This window comes from Mustela nivalis, assembly GCF_964662115.1.
Source record: "Mustela nivalis genome assembly, chromosome: 4".
NCBI classification, from domain to species: Eukaryota; Metazoa; Chordata; class Mammalia; order Carnivora; family Mustelidae; genus Mustela; species Mustela nivalis.
The window spans coordinates 26,995,647-27,011,858 of NC_139023.1; the positions used below are offsets into that span (position 1 = coordinate 26,995,647).

Sequence of the window (16,212 nt, forward strand, 5' to 3'; positions counted from 1 at the left end):
AAGAAGTATCTAGTAGGAAAAACTGGAATCTCTCTTATTCCCATCTCTCTTGCTTTTTTCCTATTTTTTTTTTTTAAAGATTTTATTTATTCAACAGAGAGAGATCACAAATAAGCAGAGAGGCAGGCAGAGAGTGCCGGGGAAGCAGGCTGCTTGCTGAGCAGAGAGCCTGATGTGGGGCTCGATCCCAGGACCCTGGGATCATGACCTGAGCTGAAGGCAGAGGCTTTAACCCACTGAGCCACCCAGGCGCCCTATTGCTTTTTTCCTAATTACTGCAAGTATACTACGTATTTGTTTAGTCCTTTTCTTTCCCCTCAGCAACTTATGCTCAGGAGACTTCAGGAGAAACCTCCATTGTGTTCTCCTGAAGCCCATTCCCCACCCAATCATCAATGGGTCTGTCTCTCCTTGTTCCTGCTCAGAACTCTTCAGTATCCAGCCAATGATTTCAGTTTTTCGTGGAGCTCTCCAGATATTTCAGGGGGTCTTTTGAGATTTTCTCAGGTAAGTGAAAGGAAAAAAGTGGCCATGACGCCTACCCTAATCCTTGGTTAGCCAGAGTTACTTTGATTTTTTTTTTTTTTTAAAGATTTTCTCTATTTATTTGAGAGAGAGGGAGGGAGAATAAGAGAGAATGAGTGAGAGCATAAGAAGAGGGAGGGCCCAAGGGAGAAGCAGACTCTCCCTGCAAGCAGAGAGCCCGATGTGGGGCTCGATCCCAGGACCCTGGGATCACGACCTGGGCAGAAGGCAGAGGCTTTTAATCCACTGAGCCACCCAGGTACCCCGGACTTACTTTGATTTTAATCTGTTTTTCTTTTTGGGTTTAAGCATAAAGATTCCTTCTTTAGGAGGTACATGCCAAACAGATTTGAGAGTTGCTATTGTCCCCTCAGAGTGGCTGTCCCCCATCACGCTAACTCAGTAGGGCCTCATCTGGTTTTCTATGTCCGGAGACCCACTTTATTACCTTCATAGCCCTTAGTCACAATTTGTAATTTTATACTTCCATGTTTGTATGTGGGGACTTTCTCCCCTACCCCCAAACTCCTAATCTGTACCATTGTATCCTAGCCTTCCCAAGGGCACACTGATCTGTTTAATTCACTAAATTATCATTTAGCACTTGGCAGGGTGTTTCCAGTGTTTAGACAACTTCTATCTAATATAATGGGTGACATGGTTGGGCTTAAATGTGTCTTGTTCTTATTTTCTATTTGTCCCATCTGTTTTGTTTTTACCCCTTCTTTTGTTGCCTTCTTTTGGACTAATTGTATATTTTTTAGTTGTAATTCTACTATTGGCTTTTTTTAAAATTCTTTTTTTTTTTTTTAAGCTAGTTGCTCCAGAGTTTACAGAATGAATTTTGGCTTATCACAGTCTACTTTCAAATAATAATAACATTTAATGTATAATATAAGATCCTAAAGTCTTCTATTTCTCTCCACTATTCTTCGCACTGTTGTAATCAGATTTTTTATTTTTACATGTTATAACCCTGGCAGTATGTTAACCATTTCTGCTTTAAGCCGTCAGTTAACTTAAAGAAATTTAAAATGAGAGTTAAAGGGTCTCTTTACCTGCAAATGTACCATTTCTGGCATTCTTCCTCAATTGTGTGAATTCAAGTGTTCATTTCATATGCTCCTGTTTCTGCCTGAAGAACTTTCTTTACCATTTATTGTATGCAGGTCTGTTTGAGACAGATTCTTTCAGCTTTTTTCTGTGTCAGGAAAGTTTTGCTTATATCTTTGCAAGCTATTTTCACTGGATATAGAATTATAGGTCATCCGTTTTAAGCTGTAAGCTTTTCAACGATATCATTATGGGTGAAATGTTACCAACCAGAGAAACACATTAGAGACTCAGTGCCCAGGACAGAGCCTTGTTAGTTTCAGATGAAACATCTGTGTTGGTTTTTATCTTTTTTCTCTGTGTGTAAATTATTTTCTTTGACTTTTTTAGATTTTGTCTTTGTCATTGGTTATTGGCAGTTTGCGGTGTGCCTTGGCATCGGTTTTTGTTGTTGTTTGTTTGTTTTTGTCTTTGTATATGTGTTCTTGCTTGAGGTTTGATGACAGTTTGGAATTTTTGGGTTTGTAGGCTTCCTCAATTTTTGAAAGTTTTTATTTATTTATATTTATTTTATATTATATATATATTATATATTATATATATTGTATTTATTTATATTTATTTATTGAAAGTTTTATTTATTGCTTCTAAGAGTATTTTCTGTTCATTCCTCTCAGATTCCAATTATACATACATTGGACTGTTGGATGTTGCTCCAAAGGTCACTGAGGCTTTGAGCTTTCTTTTTTTTTTAATTTTTTTTAATTGTTTTGACATTTGTACTTCAGTTTAGAGCTACTGTTTCCATTTCTCCAAGTTTCCATTTCCCCCAAATCTGATCTTTTGTTGGTCCCATCTAGTGAATTTATTGTTAAGGGCAGCATGTATTTTTTTTTTATCTTTCAAAGTTCTATTGGAGTCTGCCTCTTATATCTTCTGTTTTCTCTTTTTGAGTTCATCAGTCTCATATTTTCTCTTCATTGTGTTTATTTTTTCCTTTAAGTCCTTGAGCCTATTTATGATAGCTTCTTAAAGAGCACATATGCTGATTCCATCATTTCAGTCATTTCTAGTTTTCTGTTGACTGATTTTATGGGTCATATTCTCTTAACATCTTGACAGATAATTTAAGAGTGGTTTTGAAGATTTTAAATTATAATTTTTTCTTGGATGCTGGACATTGTAAACATGACATTGTTGAGAGCTAGATTTTGTTATATTCTTTTAAAGAGTTATTTGTTCTAGAAGGCTTGCAGATAGCTGAATTCTTTGAGGCCTCTTGGATCCTTTGAAGCCATGTTAAGGAGGGCTTAAAGTAGTCTTTAGCCCATTACATTTCTGAAGTATCTATAGAAAGCCCTGGCTATTCAACTATTATAGTTTCTTAGGCTTTTCTTATTTTTAATTGCCTTGATAATGCTGAGGAGTATTGGTTTGGCAATTTGTACACTCTTCAGTTTAGGTCTGTGTGATTTTTTTTTCATAGTTAGATGGAGGTGATGGCTTTTTAGTAGGAAGAACACAGAGGTAAAATGCCATTTTCATCATAATCATATCAAGAGCATGTACTCTTATCATAGATGATGTTAACCTTGATCTCCTGGCTGAGATAGGTTTCTCTAACAATAAAATTACTCTTTTCTCCCTGCTGTCTATATTGTACCTTTGGAAGGAAGCCACCAAGTATATAGCTCACGCTTTTAAGGGTTGAGAGTAAGGCTCCTTTTTCTTGAGAGTGAATTATCTACATAAATTATTTGGAATTCTTCTAAATATGTCTCAGAGGTCCATGAGGCCATTCTCAGAGTTAAGGATCTACTCGAAGGACTCACAGGACACAGCATGTAGTTGTACTCACAGCTATGATTTATTATAACATAAGGGTACTACACAAAATTAGCAAGTAAAAAGGCATGTGGGGCAGAATCCAGGGGAAACCAGGTGCCTGCTTCCAGAATTTCTTCCAGTAGCATTAGAGAGGAGGGAGTTGATTTCCCAGCAGTGAGCTGTGACATCCAGGTGACATGTTACCAATCATTCATTAGAGACTCAGTGCCCAGGATTATTATTGGAGCTGGTCACATAGGCATCCCCTGCATGGCCCATCCCCAAGTTTTAGACTCTGAGTGACAGCAGATGTCTAGCATAAACCATATTGTTCGTACCAACAGTTTAGGCTTAGTGAGCCATGCTTTTTAGTTCTGTGAATGGTGGGGCCCTCTGAAAATCGAAGTTCTTAGATGATAGCTACTAGCCAATCTTGTAAGCAGACATTTCAAAGGATAACAGACCTGCGAGGTTAACTCTTTTCTGTACAATGTGAGATTTGTCTCTTCTCTCTTAGTTATTTACTTATTTATTTAATCATTTATTTATATCTGTGTAGACTCATGGATATTTATTTGGGATTCTATTCCAAAACTACATTGTTTATTTTGTTCAAATTGCTACAGCTTTGGCTCTTGGCCGCTGTCTCAGTGGGCTCCCATATCCTCTCGATATACCCACATTATTTTGTGTTTTGAGCCCTTTCCTACTTTCTGACCCTACGAAAGATGTTCTAGGCTTATCATGTGCGTGCTCTGGCTTTAGGAATCCGCCGTTTACCCAGGGAGCCCTGCTCCCTTTTTGTAGTGATTAAAATGTTAAATTCATTGTGGAAAGTTTGGAAAATATATAAGAAGTAAGTAGAAAAGTATGTGCACTAAGAAGCAAATGTTAATTACGGACATCATTATAGATAATTACTGTTAACATATTTTGTTGCATTACTTAATAAGAGTCCAGAGAAAACTCTGAAGAAATTTTATAACCATTTTTCTTTTTCTTTTTTCTTTTTTTTTTTTTTTTTTACAAATTTTATTTATTTTTATTTTAAATTGGAGTATAGTTCAGTGTTACTATATTAGTTTCAGGTGTGCAACAGAGTGGTTGAGCACTTCCATACAACACCTGGTGCTCATCACAAGTGCCCTCCCTAATCCCTACCTATTTCCTCCATCCCCCACCCTGTTTTCTTCTTTGTATTTCATGTATAGTATTAATTACCTAGCAGACCCGAGAGACTCTTTCCTTCTATACCTAAAGCCTTTCAATCTCTTTTTTTTTAACTCCAGAAAAGATAAGGACTTTTCAAAGAGGCTGTAGAAGGCTCTAGGAGTGATAGGGTAGTTGACATTTTATATAGAAAAACTTGCCAAGTTTCTGGGTTTTATCATATTATGATTGTTTTGGATTATCAGTTTAATAATTTCTGAGGCAGTTTCAAAAGTGTCAATATAGGGACGCCTGGGTGGCTCAGTTTGTTTGGCGACTGCCTTGGGCTTGGGTTGTGATCCCAGGGTCCTGGGATCGAGTCCTGCATCAGGGTCCTTGCTCGACCGGGCGCCTGCTTCTCTCTCTCTCTCTGCCTGCTGCTCCCCCTGCTTGTGTTCTCTCTCTCTGTCAAATAAATAAATAAAATCTTAAAAAAAAAGTCAATATAAGGGATAATGCTTATATTTTGTACCTTTTTAAAGGATGTTAATAATTGAAGACTTTTATTTCCTTATAGATAAATTTCAGTGAATTGTATGACAGTTTCTATTAAATCCAAACTCCATTATATATTGGGGAACATTTCGTTCAGATCCTATATTTAAATGGAATATTTCTGAAGGATTTATTGATATTTTTTCCTGGTACGCATTCTTTTAGTGTATTAGAGTGTACCTCTGTCTTCCTTCTACTTAGACATGTTAAGCAAGTAACTAATTCCGTGAATCCTTAAAATGCCAGTGGAAAATGCACAGAATTAAATGAAAATTGATTGAAAGGAAGAGGGAAACCTACTTTCTAACTCCTTGAGGGCAAGAGAACTGCCATGGTCATCTTTTGTACATAATGCTTTATCTTATCTGGTCCAGGCCAAGAGGCTGGTAATATTGAAATTGTGAAATTCTTAAAAATATTCTAAATCTTATTTTTATTTTTAAAGTCTCATCTTTTAGAAGCATTCCTTAATATATTATAACCTAAGTGGTGGAAAGGAATAGAGTTAAAAGGAAGTGATCCAAAACAGACTTTTCTGTTTTGCCAAGGATATGCTATTGAGAAGTGATACCTACCACTATCTTCCCGTGGTGAGGATACTGAAAAATATATATGTATGATACATCTTGGAGAATTCTAAAGTTATAGAAAGAGTAAAATCAAGGACTGATATTTAGACTGGTCTTTGGCAAACCTGCATTAAGCCCTAGGGTATGTGTTTTTGTGATTAATCTATAGATTAAAAATAGAGAACTCTCTTAAAGAAAGGTGGGAGTATTATTATCTGTGTAATATGAAAATATGACTAGTAATTGAGGGATTGAGAAAGCATTCAGAATACTGTAGGTCTCTGCTACCCTAGTCTTCTAAAAGGGTTGTTGGGCCTATATGTAATTGTGGGTGGATATGTAGTTCTGATGAATACTTAAGTGATTTGGGTGATAACATTTTGGGAAGGGTTAGAAAGGAAATACTTATTCCGTTAAACGTTGTTTAATTTATCATTAATATTTGGAGTAGTAATATGACTTATTATTTGCATTTCAGGATAAAATTCAGAGCCCAGGCTCTGCCCATACGAGTGGGCTTATCAAATTATTTCCCATATAAATGGGAAGTGCCATTTTCACTCCCCCTCTGTCTATAAGGAAATCCTGATGTCAAGTAGATCTTCCAAAATAAGCCCAGAAATTGATTTTATACATCTGTGTCCCAGAGAAGCTGTAGATTTGCCTCGGCTATATTTACAGAGTAACAGGCTGATTAGATATAATAGAAACTGATATATTCTTTTAGATCCATGTAGACAAAAGTTAGGCAGAAGAAAATGCTTTTTTTCAAGGTTGTGAGAGACTCGCCCATTATTTAACCTCTACCCCCCACTCTCAAAAAAGTTCTCATACTCTCATGTTCTATAGCATGTTCATTTTGCTAGTTATAGTTCATATTATAATTATAGTTATAGTTTTATACAGTTCATTTAGCTAGTTACAGTTTTTAAAGGTTTACTAGAAATGAACTTTAACTACTTTCGTGGGCCATTCTAGCAAATAGTGTTGAGTAGCTTTTAAGATTGATGAGGCTAGCAGACTTAGCTCAATAGGGGTAGAAAAAATATGGCAAAATAATCTGGGTACACTCCCCCTAACTTGTCTGCTTGCTGACATGGTTCAGTTCTGAGTCTTGGCATTTTTTTTTTTTAATTTAAAGATTTTTATTTATTTATTTATTTGACAGAGAGAAATCACAAGTAGTCGGAGAGGCAGGCAGAGAGAGAGAGGGAAGCAGGCTCCCTGCTGAGCAGAGAGCCCGATGCGGGACTCGATCCCAGGACCCTGAGATCATGACCCGAGCCGAAGGCAGCGGCTCAACCCACTGAGCCACCCAGGCGCCCCGAGTCTTGGCATTTAATAGCATAGTTTGCTTGGGTCTAGATCTGCTTATTCCCTGCACTGATAATAGTTGTTCAATGAAAAGAGGATTGTATTGTCAAATCACTTTAGGGAATACTTTAATTAAAGAGAAAAACTGGGGGCGCCTGGGTGGCTCAGTGGGTTAAAGCCTCTGCTTTCGGCTCAGGTCATGATCCCAGGGTCCTGGGATCGAGCCCCACATCGGGCTCTCTGCTCAGCGGGGAGCCTGCTTCCCCCTTTCTCTCTGCCTGCCTCTCTGCCTACTTGTGATCTCTGTCTGTCAAATAAATAAATAAAATCTTTAAAAAAAAAAAAAGCTTAAAGAGAAAAACTGGTTTTGTATACCACTCAGAGCCCTTTGTTTTTTAATATGCATTGTTAATATGCATTGTTAATGTATAAGAATGGAATGTAGGAGGTCGTGCTTTTGGACTTTGGAATGCCCTTTATTCATGCGACACTGAGTCATTTGTGTTTCATTTGACCAGGGGGAACCCTGCTCTTTACTGAGGTCTCTGATCAAGAGGATGTACCCAGAAAATGTGTTTTGGTCCTGGGGTTCTGTTTGGTTAGCCTTTGCAGCCCTGGTTTGAATTTAGGTTTGGGGCTTGTTCAGGAGTAGGAACGGCCCAGACTTACTCTGTATTTCTTGAACTCCTCTGAAGAAGTACTAGCTTTAAATGAAATTCCCAACATTCCTGTTACCTCTGACTATGTCTTAATGGATAGGATTATCTTTTTCCCTTAGTATATAGAAGGATGTTCTTTCAGCTTTGAATAGAGTGCCTAGCCATTTGGCTATGAATAAATTTATTCAGTTATGCTTTGATCATTGAATTTACTTATTCCTTGTGGTATTTAAAGGATACGGTAGCATAAATGGGTCAATTCAAATGTATTGCCACATATGGAAAACCACATGCTCTCTTGACCTTCAGCATCATAGTGAGCTAATTATGGGGTCCAGACTTTTTCTTCTGACAGTAACAAAGAATTTGTTGGGTTTGATTAGGGAGTTTTCCTATTCTTTTGAAGAGCAGATAGGCTTCGAACAGTGTCAGTTTCCAGTTTCAAAACGATTCCTATGGAATACAGTTTTGAAAATGTGCATTTTATTTGACCAGAAGATCTCTCGCTATTCATTGATATTCCGACTGTGAGATTTCCTAGGGGAATTATGTGCTCTATTAAGAATAGAAGGCCCTATGTTTTGAAATAATCCCATTATTATAATAGAGTTCCCTCTTCTGAATAAGTTGCATGCAGCAGAGGAAACTTTGTCCTGAGCTGAGCAGTTTAGAAGGCTGATGGGGGCTCGGCCACAGCGTTCATTACATCATCTTTTCATCCCATTAGTCTGCATTCTCTCTGGTGGGTTAAGTGAGGCAGTGGACTCTGTACCATTAGCCTGCTGAGAAAGTCACCGCTTGCTGCTTGGGGGTGGAGAGAATGTACTCCCAAAATCACCTAGAGAAAACTGATGTTGGAGTGGGATAAATACCACCGATCCTTTTTTTTTCCCCTTCTTCTTCTTCCTTTTGGTCAGCTGTTCTAGGAAGTGATTTAAAGACCTCTGCTAGACCCGAATTTGTTTTGATCCCAAAGGCCCTTAGTGAGAAAAGTTGGCCTCCCTTGTCTGTTTACTAGCAGTCAGTAGTGAGTGACTCCACTGGAGGCAGCCGGAGACACAGTTCCTCAGAACGGCAAACAGGAACAGAAGCAGAGAAGATCATTGGGGCCACGTGTATGGCCACCTCAAGAAAGGTGACGCTGTCCTTCAGGCCACTTGTAATAAACTCGTAAGCTTTTATTCAACGGGCGAGTTCATCTGCATTCAGCAGCCTTTCCACTATAGTCGTGCGTCACTGCGAGACTGCATGGTAATGAAGCCAAAGCACTGTGGGCCAAAACTCTGCTGCCTCCGAGAGGAGAAGGGACAGCGGCTTGGGGAGAGAGATCAGCACATCCGCGGCTGCTGCTGCTGCTGCTGCTGCTGCTTCTGGGGCCGTTCCTGCTGCTGTAGCCCAGTTGAGACACAATGTTGAGCCTACAGGATTCTGTGTTTTTTGAAATTAGCATAAAGTCCTTGTTAAAGTCCTGGAGCAGCAGCTGTAAGTATAAATATTCCTAAATGGGAGAAATGCTGATATATGATCATGGCCCTTCCTTGCATGCTAATTCTTTAGACCAGTCCAAACGCAAGAAAAGCTGTTGAAAATAACACGAGGAGTATTTTCTTGGATGGCAATCAGGGAGACGGATCGAAAATCTGGACGTGCACACGCTGGGCAGTTGTAATACCGGCAGCTAAAGAGTCTGAGACTGAAATTTACCAGCGTTGGTTTTCTTAGTAATCTGTATCATTCTGGCCAAGTTTCTCTCAATTGGTCCAGCACAGGGGGGAAATGACAGATAGCCTCTGATCTCTGCAGGGTCATCGGATCCCAGTACTATTCCATAGTTCTGTTAGGACAGGATGTTTGCTTGAAACCACATCAGCTATCCGAAAGCATCAGACGATTTAATATAATGATCATAACTTTCCCCTATTCCTATAATTGAAGTTACAGTGAGTAATTTTTGTGTATATAGTGGGTTTTCTGCTAAAGAACGTTCAAAGTTTAGGTAGCTCAGTAAAACTAACGCCACTGAGTTACTATTTTGTCTGTAATTCCCTTCCTAATACATAGATTTGGCAGAAATGCTAATTTTGTTCAGTATTTCTAGTTTTTTCCAGTGGTCCTTTTCTCTGAAGACCTGAGAGCACGTATAGCAATGTTTTATTACCATAGCCTGTTTTTTTTTCCTTTTTGGTCAAAATTACCTTGATAATATGATACCCAACTAATGAAGTAATCAAACAAAGATTCTGTTGTAATGTCTGTTTCACCCAAAGAAAACTGAAATGTAGAAAAAAAAATACGACTCTTCCAAGGTCATACAGTGGCAGAGAACTGGAATTAGAACCCAGTTGTTCTTGCTCCCAACTGTGCTTCTGGTGCCTGAGCAAACTGATGAATAAAAGATGAAAGACTATATTTAATTTTTTCTGGTTAACTCCTTACCAAAATATTTATTTAGTGTAGTTTTGTTTTGTAAGCAAATAATACAGATGGCCAAATGTTGACATAGGGGGAGAAAACCTCTTAAGGTAAAGCCTGATGAGTATAATTTGAGGAGATTTGTGTTTTGCCAAATAGACTGCATTTACAATCTCTGTATTTCTTTTATTTTTGATCTGTAAGGAATTCTTCCATATGGAGATATTGTTGTGCCAGATGGCAGAAAGTTATCTTAGTTCTAGGAAAGTTTCTAAGTGAATTAAAATATTGGGAGAATTATAACTGAATTATAATTACTAATTTAAATTAAATACTTTTACTACTGCAAAGGGGAATACAAGAATGCCTTTTTACTAAAACAGACTGTAGTTTCTAATCTTCCCCCCCTCCCCCCATCCTTACCATGTACTTTTTTAAAAATAGTAAGACAGTTTTATAGTGAGAAGGAAGCTATAATTAATGGGTTCTTCTATAGGAACAGTGCCTTAGATGATATCACAGCAGCTTGTCTGGTAAAAACTTAGTTCGCTTAGATATTTTTGAATTATGTGGTTATTTTGTTTTGTGACCATTTAAACATTTCTTCATGTCATTGCCTGAACCGTGTAACCAGCCACCACCAAATCTCATGTAATCACATCCCCTGAATCCAAAAGTGAACCCCAAACAGATGTTTGTAAAACCTTTGCTGTTAGCTGTTATAATGATTCAGGTTGTGGGCATCCCTTTGCCCTTGGCCGTTCATGGTAGGGCCTGGTCCTGAAGGTGTTCTTAACAGTTGTAAAGCGATAGGTTAATATTGAGAAGACAACACAAAGTCTCACTGTTCACTGAGGCCCCCACTAGGTCTGTTCTAGCCCTGGAAAGTGGGAGAATGTTTTTCTTTTGCCATCTATCTGCAGATGGTCTTTTAAAAATCTCCCCTTAGCCCTATTGTATTTAAAAACAAGAGAGAGAAGATTAAAATATGTTTAAGACCCTAGAAAAGGACAGCAGTTACCTGTCTCTGCCAAGGACTGTATTAAGAATCCAGCACTTGCATCGGCCAATATTGACTGAGCATATACTATACTGTAACAGATGGACGTGATCTTTGCTCAAAAGGAGCTTCTAGCTTAGTTGGAGTGCTAACATGCACAAGACGTTAACAGTAAGGAAGTTCCGTGAGCGCACTTACATACGTATCATGTCTTACCACGTGACTGTTACACATGAAAAGAATGGGGAGTACGAGACTGAAAGAATCCTATTGGACCACAGGGGACAGCCCCTCGTGGTAGACAGCACTGCCACCCATGGTTTCCCCGAGCCAGAAAGCAGGTTTGGGTCCACAGCCCTCACACCCACCCGTACACCACCTACCCTCCGTGCCCTTCATCCACTTATCAGTATGTGTCTTGCACAATTTCCTTAGACTCTCCTGCCTTCTCTTGCCAGAGCCACTTAACTTAGTCCAGGCCTCTCTTCCTTATCATCTGGAATACTGTCATAGCTTCCTTTTTGTCCTCATAGTCCCTTCCACGGTGCTGCCAAGGGCTCCTTCTAAAAGCCCACTCTTACTTAAAGTCTCTCCCCTCCTTCACAGTCTTTTTTATCACCCTGGGGGATGAGCCCCTGCGCATTCTCTGTCTCCTGTTGCTGGGCTTGCCCAGTTCCTGCTGTATTTGTGCCTTGTATCTGATGCTAACTTTGCCTGGAGTGCGCCCCCTTATCCCCTCCGCCCTTAGGCCTGCTTCAAAGTGAATTCTCCATCTTTGAAGACCCGTCCTTTTCTTCACCTTGAACATCATGGAATCATGCTTCTTAATCACTTCATTCATGGCTTTCTCTACCACTTCAATGTAAGCTCCCAGAGGGCAGATTTGTCTTTTTTGTTCTTTGCAAAGTTAATACTTCTTTGTATACTTAATGCTTAGTTAAGTTTTCATAACTGTGTAGGCAACTAAGAGCAAGCTTGGGGATGCAGTCATTTTTGTTGGGTTGGATTAATAACAGGAAAAAGGAGGATAAATATAAGGTCCTTCTTCTACTATGTGTTTATTATTATACTAGTGAGGTCTCTAAGGGGAATAGTTCCTGAAGCAGGAATTTATAAAATGATACCTTAGTGAATAAAAAAAAAAAAAAATCAGCATTTTACTCAATTCCGTTTAGTGAATTTCCCAGGAAGAATAGAGAAAAACCCAATTTATAATAGCTTTTGTGTTTAAAAAAAAAAAAAAAGGAAGTGGCAAGTAATTTTTCTATTAAGTAAACTGTATATTTCAAATGTTGTCCTTACTCTCCTTAAAAAAGAAAAATTAAATTTTTGTCATCGAACATAACTTAATAGCAGTGCATGTTATAGTTCTTGATCATTAAATGATGGTGTTTCACTTTTATAAGATGCATTTCCCAGGATTTGTATTATTGTTAAATGCTACATTTTATATTAATCGCGAGAGGCCCTCTGGTTCCAAGGCCTGCTTAGCTGGCAGAATGTTGATTCAGTGCTGCTGAAGTTTGATTATAGTCGAGCTTATTTCTTTCAGTAACAACAATGAAGTGACATTCATATGGCCTAAATTCAGGATTTTGCCTTTGTGCCAACAGTTTTAGGCATTACTTCTTTTAAAAACTGAATCAGGAACATTCTGTTAAACCAGCTGTGTAGTGAGGATGTTATCATTAAAAGATTGGCTTAGTTCCCTAAAATTGATAAGACAATGCAAGATTCAGTCCTGAGATCTATTCAGTTACACATCTGCAGTGTTAATTATGCTCACACACACATTATCAATATAATACCTCCTGTAAACATATTTATAAGATTTATTTTGCATTCATAATTTTACAACAGCTAGTGTTTCCAAAAGTTCAGTTATCACAGACATAGAGGAGATACGGACTTATTTTTAACCACAATTTTTATAAATTAATATGAATAAGGTATAGTATGTTAAACAATCTGCATAAATTACTTGGGTTTTTGCACAATGAGCAAAGTTTACAGAGTTTTCAACGCTCAGAGATGTTTTTCCTGGATTGCAAAAATAGTAAATGTCAGCCCCAGAGGCACAATTATGCATTTATCTAAACCAGTTAAAATTTGTATGTCTTTTGATTGAAATATTACTACTTACCATGTATTGAAATAATTGTGAGTCTGGTATTGTAAGTACATATATTGTGTGTGTGCATGTATGTGCATATACAGTCAAATTATGCGCACATATTTATTCTATCTCATGTAAGCATCTTGAAAATTTAATGGAGCAAACTATTATTGCCATTTAAAAAATACTGGGTTTATGATATGTAAGATATCTATAATTCACATACTATAATGTCATCCTTTAAAAGTCTGTCCTCCAGTAGTTTTTAATGTGTTAACTAAGTTGTACAACCATCACCACTCTCTAGTTGTAGTACATTTGTGATCTCTAAAAGAAATCTCATACTCATTAATTTACTGTCTGTCTCTATGGATTTGGCTCTTTTGGACATTTTATGTAAGTGAAATCCTAATAGGTGTCATTTTGTGACTATCTTCTTTCACTTTCCATATTTCCAAGGCTCATCTATTTGTAGCATGCATCAATTTATTTCATTACTTTTTCTGACTGAATGATATCCCATTGTATGGATGTACCACATTTTGTTGAAACATTTGTTGGTAGATAAATTGCTTTATTTTAAAATAGAAGAGTAAATTGGTGTTCATATAAGTTTAAGAGCAGTAAGAACACCCCCCAAATACCCAAACTCCCCCCACCCAAGTTTTATTGAGATGTAATTGACAAATAACATTGTCTAAGTTTAAGGCATATAACATAATGATTTAATATATATGTACATTGCAAAATAGTTACCACAATTAGATTAACCTCCATTACTTCACATGGTAGAATTTTTTTCCTTGTGATGAAAACTTTTAAGACCTACTCTTCTAGTAACTTTAAAAAATACAACACAATATTGTTAATTTAATATTTTCAATAGAGTATAGTTACCATTGTACATTACACACCAAATTCTCTAGCTAACATCCTTTAATTCTTCATGTTTCAATGGAAAGTCATCCCCGATCTCTAGTGATACTTCAGAATTTAACAGTTTGGGGGAAGGGTGGGTGGGCAGAAAGGATATGACATGGTGGGCAGTAGAGGACACATGACCTATCTGGCTGGAGCAGAGAAGCATGGGAATGAGCTGGAAAGGTAGACCTGGGCCAGAGCGTGTCTTGAAGACTTAACTATGGATTTGGAGAACCATTGATGGACTCCATGACAGTGGTTGCGATGATCTTATCAGGCTAATGTTTTCATGGAATGGCAGTGGGGGTAGGGAGAGCTCAGAGGGAGGTACTGTGTATGGGAAAGGGTTAGGATGTGACTGCTGCAGATCAGATGTGAAAGGAAGGTTGAACAAATGAAGAAATGTCATTTCTTTCTTTATTTTTTTTCAAGCAAACATGTATATAATGCCTACTACATGATTAGGTACTTTTCTGAGTGCTTCACAAAATAGGAACTCATTTAATCATGGCTATGAGAAATATTTAAGAGCTGGGAACAATAGATATGGGAGGTGACGGAGATTTTCAACTAAGTTTCTACACATGAATTCAGAAGGGTAATTTATGTTCTCAGTGACATTAATTTCAGAGATGGAGCCATTGAGAGTTAAAATTGATCACAGTGTAAGAGAATCACTTATTGCTTATTGCCAGAATACTCTTTCATCCCTCAGAGAAATCTGTCTGCTTTGGGAAATGAAGCCTAGACAAAGTAGCCAACTCATTGTGCTAAGTGAATAGTGTGAATTCTGTGATGGTCCCTGAATTTAGAGTTGCTAGCTGCAGACATCATTGAATTTAGGAATCGTGGGTCTGCTTTATCCATTTAGGAAATACACAGATTCTAACTCCTTAAAGCTAGTTTTACCTCATTTGGCACAGATACTTTATTTTCTTCTTCTTCTTCTTCTTTTTTTTTTTTTTTTTTTTAAGATTTTATTTATTTGTCAGAGAGAATGAGAGTGCGTGATTGAGTGCACAGCAGGGGAAGCAGCAGGCAGTGGGAGAAGCAGACTCCCCACTGAGCAAGGAGTCCGATGTGGGACTCGATCCCAGGACCTGGGATCATGACCTGAGCCGAAGCCAGGGACTTAACTGACTGAGCCACCCAGGCATCTTGATACTTAATTTGTGAGAAGTGTAACTGATTCTATAACTCATTAAATATTTAGTTTCATGGTTTCTTTGAAAATATTGTATTGGTAAGTATTAGAATAAGGCATATAATTTACTCATGAGAAAATTCAAGATGGAAAAATCTAAGATGAATGGTCATAATATTTATAGGTGTCTAAGATTATTCAAAAAGGACAGTGTAGGGGCACCTGGATGGCCCAGCTGGTTAAGTGTCTACCTTTGTTTGGCTCAGGTCATGATCCCAGGGTCCTGGGATTGAGTCCCACATTGGGCTCCTTGCTCAGTGGGAGCCTGCTTCTCTCTCCCCCTGCTCTTGCGCGCTCTCGCTCTCTCTCTCCCCCACTCAAATAAATAAAATCTTAAAAAAAAAAAAAAAAAAGAATAAAAAGGACAGTGTAACATCTGTGGCAAGTTTCAGATCTGCTGTTTCATAAACCTGGGTGTCATAACCTTCCCCTCTTTTTTCTAAACTTCTTGGGGTGCTTGGGTGAGTCGGTTAAGCATCCAACTCATGATTTTAGCTCAGGTCATGATCCCAGGGTGATGAGATCAAGCCCCGCTCAGGCTCCACTCTCAGCATGGAGTCTGCTTGAGTCTCTCTCTCCATCTCCCTCTGCCCCTCCTCCATACTGCATACTTGCTCTCTCAGATAAATCTTTTAAAAAAGAACATAAAGCCTCTGTCTTATTATCAGGCCCTTGGTCCTGTCCTATGCTGTGATGGTGAGTTTTGGAGAGCCCTAGCTTTCTTGTCCGGACAACTCAGCATTGGTCCAGCCTCACTACAAGCTTTGGCCTGACTTTGTTCTTCATTTCTAGTGTCTGGGCTGCTACTCCTTCTTGTGTCAAAGAATGGAGGTCAAAGCCCCCACCTCTACTTCTTGGTACTTCTTCCTTCCAGAGCCTTGCCTTGTCAAACAAACTCTTTCCTTTAA

At 38.3% G+C, this 16,212-nt stretch overlaps 1 protein-coding gene across 15 annotated transcripts in view; it reads left to right on the top strand.

Moving 5' to 3' along the window:
* FRYL (FRY like transcription coactivator) overlaps positions 1–16,212 on the top strand; it is a 255,767-nt gene that overhangs the window by 81,035 nt on the left and 158,520 nt on the right. For 2 of the 15 annotated variants that reach the window (XM_082728349.1, XM_082728350.1), the window contains exon 1: positions 9,115–9,133. The exons of the other annotated variants lie outside the window; for them this stretch is intronic. The gene's annotated coding sequence lies outside the window, so the exon portion shown is untranslated. Of the gene's footprint in view, positions 1–9,114; positions 9,134–16,212 lie in introns of those variants that run through there. 15 annotated transcript variants of the gene reach the window in all.